We start from the raw sequence: 17,553 nt of genomic DNA on the forward strand, positions 1-17,553 counted from the left end.
TTCCGGAATGTTCGGAATTCCGGAATGTACCAAGGTTCCGGAATGTTCAGAGTTCCGGAATGTTCAGAGTTCCGGAATGCACCAAGGTTCCGGAATGTTCGGAATTCCGGAATGTTCAGAGTTCCGGAATGTTCAGAGTTCCGGAATGTTCAGAGTTCCGGAATGTTCAGAGTTCCGGAATGCACCAAGGTTCCGGAATGTTCGGAATTCCGGAATGTTCAGAGTTCCGGAATGTTCAGAGTTCCGGAATGTTCAGAGTTCCGGAATGCACCAAGGTTCCGGAATGCACCAAGGTTCCGGAATGTTCAGAGTTCCGGAATGCACCAAGGTTCCGGAATGTTCAGAGTTCCGGAGTGTTCAGAGTTCCGGAATGCACCAAAGTTCCGGAATGTTCGGAATTCCGGAATGTTCAGAGTTCCGGAATGTTCGGAATTCCGGAATGTACCAAGGTTCCGGAATGTTCGGAATTCCGGAATGTACCAAGGTTCCGGAATGCACAAAGGTTCCGGAATGTTCGGAATTCCGGAATGTTCAGAGTTCCGGAATGCACCAAGGTTCCGGAATGTTCGGAATTCCGGAATGTTCAGAGTTCCGGAATGTTCAGAGTTCCGGAATGTTCAGAGTTCCGGAATGCACCAAGGTTCCGGAATGTTCGGAATTCCGGAATGCACCAAGGTTCCGGAATGTTCGGAATTCCGGAATGTTCAGAGTTCCGGAATGTTCAGAGTTCCGGAATGTTCAGAGTTCCGGAATGTTCAGAGTTCCGGAATGCACCAAGGTTCCGGAATGTTCGGAATTCCGGAATGCACCAAGGTTCCGGAATGTTCGGAATACCGGAATGGTCAGAGTTCCGGAATGCACCAAGGTTCCGGAATGTTCGGAATTCCGGAATGTACCAAGGTTCCGGAATGCACCAAGGTTCCGGAATGTTCGGAATTCCGGAATGTACCAAGGTTCCGGAATGCACAAAGGTTCCGGAATGTTCAGAGTTCCGGAATGTTCGGAATTCCGGAATGCACCAAGGTTCCGGAATGTTCGGAATTCCGGAATGTTCAGAGTTCCGGACTGTTCAGAGTTCCGGAATGCATCAAGGTTCCGGAATGCACCAAGGTTCCGGAATGTTCAGAGTTCCGGAATGTTCAGAGTTCCGGAATGCACCAAGGTTCCGGAATGTTCGGAATTCCGGAATGTTCGGAATTCCGGAATGCACCAAGGTTCCGGAATGTTCGGAATTCCGGAATGCACCAAGGTTCCGGAATGTTCGGAATTCCGGAATGTACCAAGGTTCCGGAATGTTCAGAGTTCCGGAATGTTCAGAGTTCCGGAATGCACCAAGGTTCTGGAATGTTCGGAATTCCGGAATGTACCAAGGTTCCGGAATGCACAAAGGTTCCGGAATGTTCAGAGTTCCGGAATGTTCGGAATTCCGGAATGCACCAAGGTTCCGGAATGTTCGGAATTCCGGAATGTTCAGAGTTCCGGAATGTTCAGAGTTCCGGAATGCACCAAGGTTCCGGAATGTTCGGAATTCCGGAATGCACCAAGGTTCCGGAATGTTCGGAATTCCGGAATGTACCAAGGTTCCGGAATGTTCAGAGTTCCGGAATGTTCAGAGTTCCGGAATGCACCAAGGTTCCGGAATGCACCAAGGTTCCGGAATGTTCAGAGTTCCGGAATGTTCAGAGTTCCGGAATGCACCAAGGTTCCGGAATGTTCGGAATTCCGGAATGTTCAGAGTTCCGGAATGCACCAAGGTTCCGGAATGTTCGGAATTCCGGAATGTACCAAGGTTCCGGAATGCACCAAGGTTCCGGAATGTTCGGAATTCCGGAATGTACCAAGGTTCCGGAATGTTCAGAGTTCCGGAATGCACCAAGGTTCCGGAATGTTCGGAATTCCGGAATGTTCAGAGTTCCGGAATGTTCAGAGTTCCGGAATGTTCAGAGTTCCGGAATGTTCAGAGTTCCGGAATGCACCAAGGTTCCGGAATGTTCGGAATTCCGGAATGCACCAAGGTTCCGGAATGTTCGGAATTCCGGAATGTACCAAGGTTCCGGAATGTTCAGAGTTCCGGAATGTTCAGAGTTCCGGAATGCACCAAGGTTCCGGAATGTTCGGAATTCCGGAATGTTCAGAGTTCCGGAATGTTCAGAGTTCCGGAATGTTCAGAGTTCCGGAATGTTCAGAGTTCCGGAATGCACCAAGGTTCCGGAATGTTCGGAATTCCGGAATGTACCAAGGTTCCGGAATGCACAAATGTTCCGGAATGTTCAGAGTTCCGGAATTTTCGGAATTCCGGAATGCACCAAGGTTCCGGAATGTTCGGAATTCCGGAATGTTCAGAGTTCCGGAATGTTCAGAGTTCCGGAATGCACCAAGGTTCCGGAATGTTCGGAATTCCGGAATGTTCAGAGTTCCGGAATGCACCAAGGTTCCGGAATGTTCGGAATTCCGGAATGTTCAGAGTTCCGGAATGTTCAGAGTTCCGGAATGTTCAGAGTTCCGGAATGCACCAAGGTTCCGGAATGTTCAGAGTTCCGGAATGTTCAGAGTTCCGGAATGTTCAGAGTTCCGGAATGCACCAAGGTTCCGGAATGCACCAAGGTTCCGGAATGTTCAGAGTTCCGGAATGCACCAAGGTTCCGGAATGTTCAGAGTTCCGGAGTGTTCAGAGTTCCGGAATGCACCAAAGTTCCGGAATGTTCGGAATTCCGGAATGTTCAGAGTTCCGGAATGTTCGGAATTCCGGAATGTACCAAGGTTCCGGAATGTTCGGAATTCCGGAATGTACCAAGGTTCCGGAATGCACAAAGGTTCCGGAATGTTCGGAATTCCGGAATGTTCAGAGTTCCGGAATGCACCAAGGTTCCGGAATGTTCGGAATTCCGGAATGTTCAGAGTTCCGGAATGTTCAGAGTTCCGGAATGTTCAGAGTTCCGGAATGCACCAAGGTTCCGGAATGTTCGGAATTCCGGAATGCACCAAGGTTCCGGAATGTTCGGAATTCCGGAATGTTCAGAGTTCCGGAATGTTCAGAGTTCCGGAATGTTCAGAGTTCCGGAATGTTCAGAGTTCCGGAATGCACCAAGGTTCCGGAATGTTCGGAATTCCGGAATGCACCAAGGTTCCGGAATGTTCGGAATACCGGAATGGTCAGAGTTCCGGAATGCACCAAGGTTCCGGAATGTTCGGAATTCCGGAATGTACCAAGGTTCCGGAATGCACCAAGGTTCCGGAATGTTCGGAATTCCGGAATGTACCAAGGTTCCGGAATGCACAAAGGTTCCGGAATGTTCAGAGTTCCGGAATGTTCGGAATTCCGGAATGCACCAAGGTTCCGGAATGTTCGGAATTCCGGAATGTTCAGAGTTCCGGACTGTTCAGAGTTCCGGAATGCATCAAGGTTCCGGAATGCACCAAGGTTCCGGAATGTTCAGAGTTCCGGAATGTTCAGAGTTCCGGAATGCACCAAGGTTCCGGAATGTTCGGAATTCCGGAATGTTCGGAATTCCGGAATGCACCAAGGTTCCGGAATGTTCGGAATTCCGGAATGCACCAAGGTTCCGGAATGTTCGGAATTCCGGAATGTACCAAGGTTCCGGAATGTTCAGAGTTCCGGAATGTTCAGAGTTCCGGAATGCACCAAGGTTCTGGAATGTTCGGAATTCCGGAATGTACCAAGGTTCCGGAATGCACAAAGGTTCCGGAATGTTCAGAGTTCCGGAATGTTCGGAATTCCGGAATGCACCAAGGTTCCGGAATGTTCGGAATTCCGGAATGTTCAGAGTTCCGGAATGTTCAGAGTTCCGGAATGCACCAAGGTTCCGGAATGTTCGGAATTCCGGAATGCACCAAGGTTCCGGAATGTTCGGAATTCCGGAATGTACCAAGGTTCCGGAATGTTCAGAGTTCCGGAATGTTCAGAGTTCCGGAATGCACCAAGGTTCCGGAATGCACCAAGGTTCCGGAATGTTCAGAGTTCCGGAATGTTCAGAGTTCCGGAATGCACCAAGGTTCCGGAATGTTCGGAATTCCGGAATGTTCAGAGTTCCGGAATGCACCAAGGTTCCGGAATGTTCGGAATTCCGGAATGTACCAAGGTTCCGGAATGCACCAAGGTTCCGGAATGTTCGGAATTCCGGAATGTACCAAGGTTCCGGAATGTTCAGAGTTCCGGAATGCACCAAGGTTCCGGAATGTTCGGAATTCCGGAATGTTCAGAGTTCCGGAATGTTCAGAGTTCCGGAATGTTCAGAGTTCCGGAATGTTCAGAGTTCCGGAATGCACCAAGGTTCCGGAATGTTCGGAATTCCGGAATGCACCAAGGTTCCGGAATGTTCGGAATTCCGGAATGTACCAAGGTTCCGGAATGTTCAGAGTTCCGGAATGTTCAGAGTTCCGGAATGCACCAAGGTTCCGGAATGTTCGGAATTCCGGAATGTTCAGAGTTCCGGAATGTTCAGAGTTCCGGAATGTTCAGAGTTCCGGAATGTTCAGAGTTCCGGAATGCACCAAGGTTCCGGAATGTTCGGAATTCCGGAATGTACCAAGGTTCCGGAATGCACAAATGTTCCGGAATGTTCAGAGTTCCGGAATTTTCGGAATTCCGGAATGCACCAAGGTTCCGGAATGTTCGGAATTCCGGAATGTTCAGAGTTCCGGAATGTTCAGAGTTCCGGAATGCACCAAGGTTCCGGAATGTTCGGAATTCCGGAATGTTCAGAGTTCCGGAATGCACCAAGGTTCCGGAATGTTCGGAATTCCGGAATGTTCAGAGTTCCGGAATGTTCAGAGTTCCGGAATGTTCAGAGTTCCGGAATGCACCAAGGTTCCGGAATGTTCAGAGTTCCGGAATGCACCACGTTCCGGAATGTTCAGAGTTCCGGAGTGTTCAGAGTTCCGGAATGCACCAAAGTTCCGGAATGTTCGGAATTCCGGAATGTTCAGAGTTCCGGAATGTTCGGAATTCCGGAATGTACCAAGGTTCCGGAATGTTCGGAATTCCGGAATGTACCAAGGTTCCGGAATGCACAAAGGTTCCGGAATGTTCGGAATTCCGGAATGTTCAGAGTTCCGGAATGCACCAAGGTTCCGGAATGTTCGGAATTCCGGAATGTTCAGAGTTCCGGAATGTTCAGAGTTCCGGAATGTTCAGAGTTCCGGAATGCACCAAGGTTCCGGAATGTTCGGAATTCCGGAATGCACCAAGGTTCCGGAATGTTCGGAATTCCGGAATGTTCAGAGTTCCGGAATGTTCAGAGTTCCGGAATGCACCAAGGTTCCGGAATGTTCGGAATTCCGGAATGCACCAAGGTTCCGGAATGTTCGGAATTCCGGAATGTTCAGAGTTCCGGAATGTTCAGAGTTCCGGAATGCACCAAGGTTCCGGAATGTTCGGAATTCCGGAATGTTCAGAGTTCCGGAATGTTCAGAGTTCCGGAATGTTCAGAGTTCCGGAATGCACCAAGGTTCCGGAATGTTGGGAATTCCGGAATGCACCAAGGTTCCGGAATGTTCGGAATTCCGGAATGTTCAGAGTTCCAGAATGCACCAAGGTTCCGGAATGTTCGGAATTCCGGAATGTACCAAGGTTCCGGAATGCACAAAGGTTCCGGAATGTTCGGAATTCCGGAATGTACCAAGGTTCCGGAATGTTCGGAATTCCGGAATGTTCAGAGTTCCAGAATGCACCAAGGTTCCGGAATGTTCGGAATTCCGGAATGTACCAAGGTTCCGGAATGCACAAAGGTTCCGGAATGTTCGGAATTCCGGAATGCACCAAGGTTCCGGAATGTTCGGAATTCCGGAATGTACCAAGGTTCCGGAATGCACAAAGGTTCCGGAATGTTCAGAGTTCCGGAATGTTCGGAATTCCGGAATGCACCAAGGTTCCGGAATGTTCGGAATTCCGGAATGTTCAGAGTTCCGGACTGTTCAGAGTTCCGGAATGCATCAAGGTTCCGGAATGCACCAAGGTTCCGGAATGTTCAGAGTTCCGGAATGTTCAGAGTTCCGGAATGCACCAAGGTTCCGGAATGTTCGGAATTCCGGAATGTTCGGAATTCCGGAATGCACCAAGGTTCCGGAATGTTCGGAATTCCGGAATGCACCAAGGTTCCGGAATGTTCGGAATTCCGGAATGTACCAAGGTTCCGGAATGTTCAGAGTTCCGGAATGTTCAGAGTTCCGGAATGCACCAAGGTTCCGGAATGTTCGGAATTCCGGAATGTACCAAGGTTCCGGAATGCACAAAGGTTCCGGAATGTTCAGAGTTCCGGAATGTTCAGAGTTCCGGAATGCACCAAGGTTCCGGAATGTTCGGAATTCCGGAATGCACCAAGTTTCCGGAATGTTCAGAGTTCCGGAATGTTCAGAGTTCCGGAATGCACCAAGGTTCCGGAATGCACCAAGGTTCCGGAATGTTCAGAGTTCCGGAATGTTCAGAGTTCCGGAATGCACCAAGGTTCCGGAATGTTCAGAGTTCCGGAATGTTCAGAGTTCCGGAATGCACCAAGGTTCCGGAATGTTCAGAGTTCCGGAATGTTCAGAGTTCCGGAATGCACCAAGGTTCCGGAATGTTCGGAATTCCGGAATGGTCAGAGTTCCGGAATGCACCAAGGTTCCGGAATGTTCGGAATTCCGGAATGTACCAAGGTTCCGGAATGCACCAAGGTTCCGGAATGTTCGGAATTCCGGAATGTACCAAGGTTCCGGAATGCACAAAGGTTCCGGAATGTTCAGAGTTCCGGAATGTTCGGAATTCCGGAATGCACCAAGGTTCCGGAATGTTCGGAATTCCGGAATGTTCAGAGTTCCGGACTGTTCAGAGTTCCGGAATGCATCAAGGTTCCGGAATGCACCAAAGTTCCGGAATGTTCAGAGTTCCGGAATGTTCAGAGTTCCGGAATGCACCAAGGTTCCGGAATGTTCGGAATTCCGGAATGTTCGGAATTCCGGAATGCACCAAGGTTCCGGAATGTTCGGAATTCCGGAATGCACCAAGGTTCCGGAATGTTCGGAATTCCGGAATGTACCAAGGTTCCGGAATGTTCAGAGTTCCGGAATGTTCAGAGTTCCGGAATGCACCAAGGTTCCGGAATGTTCGGAATTCCGGAATGTACCAAGGTTCCGGAATGCACAAAGGTTCCGGAATGTTCAGAGTTCCGGAATGTTCAGAGTTCCGGAATGCACCAAGGTTCCGGAATGTTCGGAATTCCGGAATGCACCAAGTTTCCGGAATGTTCAGAGTTCCGGAATGTTCAGAGTTCCGGAATGCACCAAGGTTCCGGAATGCACCAAGGTTCCGGAATGTTCAGAGTTCCGGAATGTTCAGAGTTCCGGAATGCACCAAGGTTCCGGAATGTTCGGAATTCCGGAATGCACCAAGGTTCCGGAATGTTCGGAATTCCGGAATGTTCAGAGTTCCGGAATGCACCAAGGTTCCGGAATGTTCGGAATTCCGGAATGTACCAAGGTTCCGGAATGTTCGGAATTCCGGAATGTACCAAGGTTCCGGAATGCACAAAGGTTCCGGAATGTTCAGAGTTCCGGAATGTTCGGAATTCCGGAATGCACCAAGGTTCCGGAATGTTCGGAATTCCGGAATGTTCAGAGTTCCGGAATGTTCAGAGTTCCGGAATGCACCAAGGTTCCGGAATGCACCAAGGTTCCGGAATGTTCAGAGTTCCGGAATGTTCAGAGTTCCGGAATGCACCAAGGTTCCGGAATGTTCGGAATTCCGGAATGTTCAGAGTTCCGGAATGCACCAAGGTTCCGGAATGTTCGGAATTCCGGAATGTTCAGAGTTCCGGAATGTTCAGAGTTCCGGAATGTTCAGAGTTCCGGAATGTTCAGAGTTCCGGAATGTTCAGAGTTCCGGAATGCACCAAGGTTCCGGAATGTTCGGAATTCCGGAATGCACCAAGGTTCCGGAATGTTCGGAATTCCGGAATGTTCAGAGTTCCGGAATGTTCAGAGTTCCGGAATGCACCAAGGTTCCGGAATGCACCAAGGTTCCGGAATGTTCAGAGTTCCGGAATGCACCAAGGTTCCGGAATGTTCGGAATTCCGAAATGTTCAGAGTTCCGGAATGTTCAGAGTTCCGGAATGTTCAGAGTTCCGGAATGCACCAAGGTTCCGGAATGCACCAAGGTTCCGGAATGTTCAGAGTTCCGGAATGCACCAAGGTTCCGGAATGCACCAAGGTTCCGGAATGTTCGGAATTCCGGAATGTTCAGAGTTCCGGAATGCACCAAGGTTCCGGAATGTTCGGAATTCCGGAATGTTCAGAGTTCCGGAATGTTCAGAGTTCCGGAATGTTCAGAGTTCCGGAATGCACCAAGGTTCCGGAATGCACCAAGGTTCCGGAATGTTCAGAGTTCCGGAATGTTCAGAGTTCCGGAATGCACCAAGGTTCCGGAATGTTCGGAATTCCGGAATGTACCAAGGTTCCGGAATGCACAAAGGTTCCGGAATGTTCAGAGTTCCGGAATGTTCGGAATTCCGGAATGCACCAAGGTTCCGGAATGTTCGGAATTCCGGAATGTTCAGAGTTCCGGACTGTTCAGAGTTCCGGAATGTTCAGAGTTCCGGAATGCACCAAGGTTCCGGAATGTTCGGAATTCCGGAATGTTCAGAGTTCCGGAATGTACCAAGGTTCCGGAATGCACAAAGGTTCCGGAATGTTCAGAGTTCCGGAATGCACCAAGGTTCCGGAATGCACCAAGGTTTCGGAATGTTCGGAATTCCGGAATGCACCAAGGTTCCGGAATGTTCAGTTCCGGAATGTTCAGAGTTCCGGAATGCACCAAGGTTCCGGAATGTTCGGAATTCCGGAATGTACCAAGGTTCCGGAATGTTCAGAGTTCCGGAATGCACCAAGGTTCCGGAATGTTCGGAATTCCGGAATGTTCAGAGTTCCGGAATGTTCAGAGTTCCGGAATGTTCAGAGTTCCGGAATGTTCAGAGTTCCGGAATGCACCAAGGTTCCGGAATGTTCGGAATTCCGGAATGCACCAAGGTTCCGGAATGTTCGGAATTCCGGAATGTACCAAGGTTCCGGAATGTTCAGAGTTCCGGAATGTTCAGAGTTCCGGAATGCACCAAGGTTCCGGAATGTTCGGAATTCCGGAATGTTCAGAGTTCCGGAATGTTCAGAGTTCCGGAATGTTCAGAGTTCCGGAATGTTCAGAGTTCCGGAATGCACCAAGGTTCCGGAATGTTCGGAATTCCGGAATGTTCAGAGTTCCGGAATGTTCAGAGTTCCGGAATGTTCAGAGTTCCGGAATGCACCAAGGTTCCGGAATGCACCAAGGTTCCGGAATGTTCAGAGTTCCGGAATGCACCAAGGTTCCGGAATGTTCAGAGTTCCGGAATGTTCGGAATTCCGGAATGTACCAAGGTTCCGGAATGTTCGGAATTCCGGAATGTACCAAGGTTCCGGAATGCACCAAGGTTCCGGAATGTTCAGAGTTCCGGAATGCACCAAGGTTCCGGAATGTTCGGAATTCCGGAATGTTCAGAGTTCCGGAATGTTCAGAGTTCCGGAATGTTCAGAGTTCCGGAATGCACCAAGGTTCCGGAATGTTCGGAATTCCGGAATGCACCAAGGTTCCGGAATGTTCGGAATTCCGGAATGTTCAGAGTTCCGGAATGTTCAGAGTTCCGGAATGCACCAAGGTTCCGGAATGTTCGGAATTCCGGAATGCACCAAGGTTCCGGAATGTTCGGAATTCCGGAATGTTCAGAGTTCCGGAATGTTCAGAGTTCCGGAATGTTCAGAGTTCCGGAATGCACCAAGGTTCCGGAATGTTCGGAATTCCGGAATGTTCAGAGTTCCGGAATGTTCAGAGTTCCGGAATGTTCAGAGTTCCGGAATGCACCAAGGTTCCGGAATGTTGGGAATTCCGGAATGCACCAAGGTTCCGGAATGTTCGGAATTCCGGAATGTTCAGAGTTCCAGAATGCACCAAGGTTCCGGAATGTTCGGAATTCCGGAATGTACCAAGGTTCCGGAATGCACAAAGGTTCCGGAATGTTCGGAATTCCGGAATGTTCAGAGTTCCGGAATGCACCAAGGTTCCGGAATGTTCGGAATTCCGGAATGTTCAGAATTCCGGAATGTTCGGAATTCCGGAATGTACCAAGGTTCCGGAATGTTCGGAATTCCGGAATGTACCAAGGTTCCGGAATGCACAAAGGTTCCGGAATGTTCGGAATTCCGGAATGTTCAGAGTTCCGGAATGCACCAAGGTTCCGGAATGTTCGGAATTCCGGAATGTTCAGAGTTCCGGAATGTTCAGAGTTCCGGAATGTTCAGAGTTCCGGAATGCACCAAGGTTCCGGAATGTTCGGAATTCCGGAATGCACCAAGGTTCCGGAATGTTCGGAATTCCGGAATGTACCAAGGTTCCGGAATGTTCAGAGTTCCGGAATGTTCAGAGTTCCGGAATGCACCAAGGTTCCGGAATGTTCGGAATTCCGGAATGTTCAGAGTTCCGGAATGTTCAGAGTTCCGGAATGTTCAGAGTTCCGGAATGCACCAAGGTTCCGGAATGTTCGGAATTCCGGAATGTTCAGAGTTCCGGAATGTTCAGAGTTCCGGAATGTTCAGAGTTCCGGAATGCACCAAGGTTCCGGAATGCACCAAGGTTCCGGAATGTTCAGAGTTCCGGAATGCACCAAGGTTCCGGAATGTTCAGAGTTCCGGAATGTTCGGAATTCCGGAATGTACCAAGGTTCCGGAATGTTCGGAATTCCGGAATGTACCAAGGTTCCGGAATCCACAAAGGTTCCGGAATGTTCGGAATTCCGGAATGTTCAGAGTTCCGGAATGCACCAAGGTTCCGGAATGTTCGGAATTCCGGAATGTTCAGAGTTCCGGAATGTTCAGAGTTCCGGAATGTTCAGAGTTCCGGAATGCACCAAGGTTCCGGAATGTTCGGAATTCCGGAATGCACCAAGGTTCCGGAATGTTCGGAATTCCGGAATGTTCAGAGTTCCGGAATGTTCAGAGTTCCGGAATGCACCAAGGTTCCGGAATGTTCGGAATTCCGGAATGCACCAAGGTTCCGGAATGTTCGGAATTCCGGAATGTTCAGAGTTCCGGAATGTTCAGAGTTCCGGAATGTTCAGAGTTCCGGAATGCACCAAGGTTCCGGAATGTTCGGAATTCCGGAATGTTCAGAGTTCCGGAATGTTCAGAGTTCCGGAATGTTCAGAGTTCCGGAATGCACCAAGGTTCCGGAATGTTGGGAATTCCGGAATGCACCAAGGTTCCGGAATGTTCGGAATTCCGGAATGTTCAGAGTTCCAGAATGCACCAAGGTTCCGGAATGTTCGGAATTCCGGAATGCACCAAGTTTCCGGAATGTTCAGAGTTCCGGAATGTTCAGAGTTCCGGAATGCACCAAGGTTCCGGAATGCACCAAGGTTCCGGAATGTTGGGAATTCCGGAATGCACAAAGGTTCCGGAATGTTCAGAGTTCCGGAATGTTCAGAGTTCCGGAATGCACCAAGGTTCCGGAATGCACCAAGGTTCCGGAATGTTCAGAGTTCCGGAATGTTCAGAGTTCCGGAATGCACCAAGGTTCCGGAATGTTCGGAATTCCGGAATGTTCAGAGTTCCGGACTGTTCAGAGTTCCAGAATGCATCAAGGTTCCGGAATGCACCAAGGTTCCGGAATGTTCAGAGTTCCGGAATGTTCAGAGTTCCGGAATGCACCAAGGTTCCGGAATGTTCGGAATTCCGGAATGCACCAAGGTTCCGGAATGCACCAAGGTTCCGGAATGTTCAGAGTTCCGGAATGTTCAGAGTTCCGGAATGTTCAGAGTTCCGGAATGTTCAGAGTTCCGGAATGCACCAAGGTTCCGGAATGTTCGGAATTCCGGAATGCACCAAGGTTCCGGAATGTTCGGAATTCCGGAATGTTCAGAGTTCCGGAATGTTCAGAGTTCCGGAATGCACCAAGGTTCCGGAATGCACCAAGGTTCCGGAATGTTCAGAGTTCCGGAATGCACCAAGGTTCCGGAATGTTCGGAATTCCGAAATGTTCAGAGTTCCGGAATGTTCAGAGTTCCGGAATGTTCAGAGTTCCGGAATGCACCAAGGTTCCGGAATGCACCAAGGTTCCGGAATGTTCAGAGTTCCGGAATGCACCAAGGTTCCGGAATGCACCAAGGTTCCGGAATGTTCGGAATTCCGGAATGTACCAAGGTTCCGGAATGTTCAGAGTTCCGGAATGTTCAGAGTTCCGGAATGCACCAAGGTTCCGGAATGTTCGGAATTCCGGAATGTACCAAGGTTCCGGAATGCACCAAGGTTCCGGAATGTTCGGAATTCCGGAATGTTCAGAGTTCCGGAATGTTCAGAGTTCCGGAATGCACCAAGGTTCCGGAATGTTCGGAATTCCGGAATGTTCAGAGTTCCGGAATGTTCAGAGTTCCGGAATGCACCAAGGTTCCGGAATGCACCAAGGTTCCGGAATGTTCAGAGTTCCGGAATGTTCAGAGTTCCGGAATGCACCAAGGTTCCGGAATGTTCGGAATTCCGGAATGTTCAGAGTTCCGGAATGCACCAAGGTTCCGGAATGTTCGGAATTCCGGAATGTTCAGAGTTCCGGAATGTTCAGAGTTCCGGAATGTTCAGAGTTCCGGAATGTTCAGAGTTCCGGAATGCACCAAGGTTCCGGAATGTTCGGAATTCCGGAATGCACCAAGGTTCCGGAATGTTCGGAATTCCGGAATGTTCAGAGTTCCGGAATGTTCGGAGTTCCGGAATGCACCAAGGTTCCGGAATGCACCAAGGTTCCGGAATGTTCAGAGTTCCGGAATGCACCAAGGTTCCGGAATGTTCGGAATTCCGGAATGTTCAGAGTTCCGGACTGTTCAGAGTTCCGGAATGCATCAAGGTTCCGGAATGCACCAAGGTTCCGGAATGTTCAGAGTTCCGGAATGTTCAGAGTTCCGGAATGCACCAAGGTTCCGGAATGTTCGGAATTCCGGAATGGTCAGAGTTCCGGAATGCACCAAGGTTCCGGAATGTTCAGAGTTCCGGAATGCACCAAGGTTCCGGAATGTTCGGAATTCCGGAATGTTCAGAGTTCCGGAATGTTCAGAGTTCCGGAATGTTCAGAGTTCCGGAATGTTCAGAGTTCCGGAATGCACCAAGGTTCCGGAATGTTCGGAATTCCGGAATGCACCAAGGTTCCGGAATGTTCGGAATTCCGGAATGTTCAGAGTTCCGGAATGTTCAGAGTTCCGGAATGCACCAAGGTTCCGGAATGTTCGGAATTCCGGAATGTTCAGAGTTCCGGACTGTTCAGAGTTCCGGAATGCATCAAGGTTCCGGAATGCACCAAGGTTCCGGAATGTTCAGAGTTCCGGAATGTTCAGAGTTCCGGAATGTTCAGAGTTCCGGAATGCACCAAGGTTCCGGAATGCACCAAGGTTCCGGAATGTTCAGAGTTCCGGAATGTTCAGAGTTCCGGAATGCACCAAGGTTCCGGAATGTTCGGAATTCCGGAATGTACCAAGGTTCCGGAATGCACAAAGGTTCCGGAATGTTCAGAGTTCCGGAATGTTCGGAATTCCGGAATGCACCAAGGTTCCGGAATGTTCGGAATTCCGGAATGTTCAGAGTTCCGGACTGTTCAGAGTTCCGGAATGTTCAGAGTTCCGGAATGCACCAAGGTTCCGGAATGTTCGGAATTCCGGAATGTTCAGAGTTCCGGAATGTACCAAGGTTCCGGAATGCACAAAGGTTCCGGAATGTTCAGAGTTCCGGAATGCACCAAGGTTCCGGAATGCACCAAGGTTTCGGAATGTTCGGAATTCCGGAATGCACCAAGGTTCCGGAATGTTCAGTTCCGGAATGTTCAGAGTTCCGGAATGCACCAAGGTTCCGGAATGTTCGGAATTCCGGAATGTACCAAGGTTCCGGAATGTTCAGAGTTCCGGAATGCACCAAGGTTCCGGAATGTTCGGAATTCCGGAATGTTCAGAGTTCCGGAATGTTCAGAGTTCCGGAATGTTCAGAGTTCCGGAATGTTCAGAGTTCCGGAATGCACCAAGGTTCCGGAATGTTCGGAATTCCGGAATGCACCAAGGTTCCGGAATGTTCGGAATTCCGGAATGTACCAAGGTTCCGGAATGTTCAGAGTTCCGGAATGTTCAGAGTTCCGGAATGCACCAAGGTTCCGGAATGTTCGGAATTCCGGAATGTTCAGAGTTCCGGAATGTTCAGAGTTCCGGAATGTTCAGAGTTCCGGAATGTTCAGAGTTCCGGAATGCACCAAGGTTCCGGAATGTTCGGAATTCCGGAATGTTCAGAGTTCCGGAATGTTCAGAGTTCCGGAATGTTCAGAGTTCCGGAATGCACCAAGGTTCCGGAATGCACCAAGGTTCCGGAATGTTCAGAGTTCCGGAATGCACCAAGGTTCCGGAATGTTCAGAGTTCCGGAATGTTCGGAATTCCGGAATGTACCAAGGTTCCGGAATGTTCGGAATTCCGGAATGTACCAAGGTTCCGGAATGCACCAAGGTTCCGGAATGTTCAGAGTTCCGGAATGCACCAAGGTTCCGGAATGTTCGGAATTCCGGAATGTTCAGAGTTCCGGAATGTTCAGAGTTCCGGAATGTTCAGAGTTCCGGAATGCACCAAGGTTCCGGAATGTTCGGAATTCCGGAATGCACCAAGGTTCCGGAATGTTCGGAATTCCGGAATGTTCAGAGTTCCGGAATGTTCAGAGTTCCGGAATGCACCAAGGTTCCGGAATGTTCGGAATTCCGGAATGCACCAAGGTTCCGGAATGTTCGGAATTCCGGAATGTTCAGAGTTCCGGAATGTTCAGAGTTCCGGAATGTTCAGAGTTCCGGAATGCACCAAGGTTCCGGAATGTTCGGAATTCCGGAATGTTCAGAGTTCCGGAATGTTCAGAGTTCCGGAATGTTCAGAGTTCCGGAATGCACCAAGGTTCCGGAATGTTGGGAATTCCGGAATGCACCAAGGTTCCGGAATGTTCGGAATTCCGGAATGTTCAGAGTTCCAGAATGCACCAAGGTTCCGGAATGTTCGGAATTCCGGAATGTACCAAGGTTCCGGAATGCACAAAGGTTCCGGAATGTTCGGAATTCCGGAATGTTCAGAGTTCCGGAATGCACCAAGGTTCCGGAATGTTCGGAATTCCGGAATGTTCAGAATTCCGGAATGTTCGGAATTCCGGAATGTACCAAGGTTCCGGAATGTTCGGAATTCCGGAATGTACCAAGGTTCCGGAATGCACAAAGGTTCCGGAATGTTCGGAATTCCGGAATGTTCAGAGTTCCGGAATGCACCAAGGTTCCGGAATGTTCGGAATTCCGGAATGTTCAGAGTTCCGGAATGTTCAGAGTTCCGGAATGTTCAGAGTTCCGGAATGCACCAAGGTTCCGGAATGTTCGGAATTCCGGAATGCACCAAGGTTCCGGAATGTTCGGAATTCCGGAATGTACCAAGGTTCCGGAATGTTCAGAGTTCCGGAATGTTCAGAGTTCCGGAATGCACCAAGGTTCCGGAATGTTCGGAATTCCGGAATGTTCAGAGTTCCGGAATGTTCAGAGTTCCGGAATGTTCAGAGTTCCGGAATGCACCAAGGTTCCGGAATGTTCGGAATTCCGGAATGTTCAGAGTTCCGGAATGTTCAGAGTTCCGGAATGTTCAGAGTTCCGGAATGCACCAAGGTTCCGGAATGCACCAAGGTTCCGGAATGTTCAGAGTTCCGGAATGCACCAAGGTTCCGGAATGTTCAGAGTTCCGGAATGTTCGGAATTCCGGAATGTACCAAGGTTCCGGAATGTTCGGAATTCCGGAATGTACCAAGGTTCCGGAATCCACAAAGGTTCCGGAATGTTCGGAATTCCGGAATGTTCAGAGTTCCGGAATGCACCAAGGTTCCGGAATGTTCGGAATTCCGGAATGTTCAGAGTTCCGGAATGTTCAGAGTTCCGGAATGTTCAGAGTTCCGGAATGCACCAAGGTTCCGGAATGTTCGGAATTCCGGAATGCACCAAGGTTCCGGAATGTTCGGAATTCCGGAATGTTCAGAGTTCCGGAATGTTCAGAGTTCCGGAATGCACCAAGGTTCCGGAATGTTCGGAATTCCGGAATGCACCAAGGTTCCGGAATGTTCGGAATTCCGGAATGTTCAGAGTTCCGGAATGTTCAGAGTTCCGGAATGTTCAGAGTTCCGGAATGCACCAAGGTTCCGGAATGTTCGGAATTCCGGAATGTTCAGAGTTCCGGAATGTTCAGAGTTCCGGAATGTTCAGAGTTCCGGAATGCACCAAGGTTCCGGAATGTTGGGAATTCCGGAATGCACCAAGGTTCCGGAATGTTCGGAATTCCGGAATGTTCAGAGTTCCAGAATGCACCAAGGTTCCGGAATGTTCGGAATTCCGGAATGCACCAAGTTTCCGGAATGTTCAGAGTTCCGGAATGTTCAGAGTTCCGGAATGCACCAAGGTTCCGGAATGCACCAAGGTTCCGGAATGTTGGGAATTCCGGAATGCACAAAGGTTCCGGAATGTTCAGAGTTCCGGAATGTTCAGAGTTCCGGAATGCACCAAGGTTCCGGAATGCACCAAGGTTCCGGAATGTTCAGAGTTCCGGAATGTTCAGAGTTCCGGAATGCACCAAGGTTCCGGAATGTTCGGAATTCCGGAATGTTCAGAGTTCCGGACTGTTCAGAGTTCCAGAATGCATCAAGGTTCCGGAATGCACCAAGGTTCCGGAATGTTCAGAGTTCCGGAATGTTCAGAGTTCCGGAATGCACCAAGGTTCCGGAATGTTCGGAATTCCGGAATGCACCAAGGTTCCGGAATGCACCAAGGTTCCGGAATGTTCAGAGTTCCGGAATGTTCAGAGTTCCGGAATGTTCAGAGTTCCGGAATGTTCAGAGTTCCGGAATGCACCAAGGTTCCGGAATGTTCGGAATTCCGGAATGCACCAAGGTTCCGGAATGTTCGGAATTCCGGAATGTTCAGAGTTCCGGAATGTTCAGAGTTCCGGAATGCACCAAGGTTCCGGAATGCACCAAGGTTCCGGAATGTTCAGAGTTCCGGAATGCACCAAGGTTCCGGAATGTTCGGAATTCCGAAATGTTCAGAGTTCCGGAATGTTCAGAGTTCCGGAATGTTCAGAGTTCCGGAATGCACCAAGGTTCCGGAATGCACCAAGGTTCCGGAATGTTCAGAGTTCCGGAATGCACCAAGGTTCCGGAATGCACCAAGGTTCCGGAATGTTCGGAATTCCGGAATGTACCAAGGTTCCGGAATGTTCAGAGTTCCGGAATGTTCAGAGTTCCGGAATGCACCAAGGTTCCGGAATGTTCGGAATTCCGGAATGTACCAAGGTTCCGGAATGCACCAAGGTTCCGGAATGTTCGGAATTCCGGAATGTTCAGAGTTCCGGAATGTTCAGAGTTCCGGAATGCACCAAGGTTCCGGAATGTTCGGAATTCCGGAATGTTCAGAGTTCCGGAATGTTCAGAGTTCCGGAATGCACCAAGGTTCCGGAAT

This window comes from Diplotaxodon limnothrissa, linkage group LG12 (genome assembly GCF_057381915.1).
Source record: "Diplotaxodon limnothrissa isolate DT_005_m linkage group LG12, D_limnothrissa_male_GT1.1, whole genome shotgun sequence".
NCBI lineage: Eukaryota > Metazoa > Chordata > Actinopteri > Cichliformes > Cichlidae > Diplotaxodon > Diplotaxodon limnothrissa.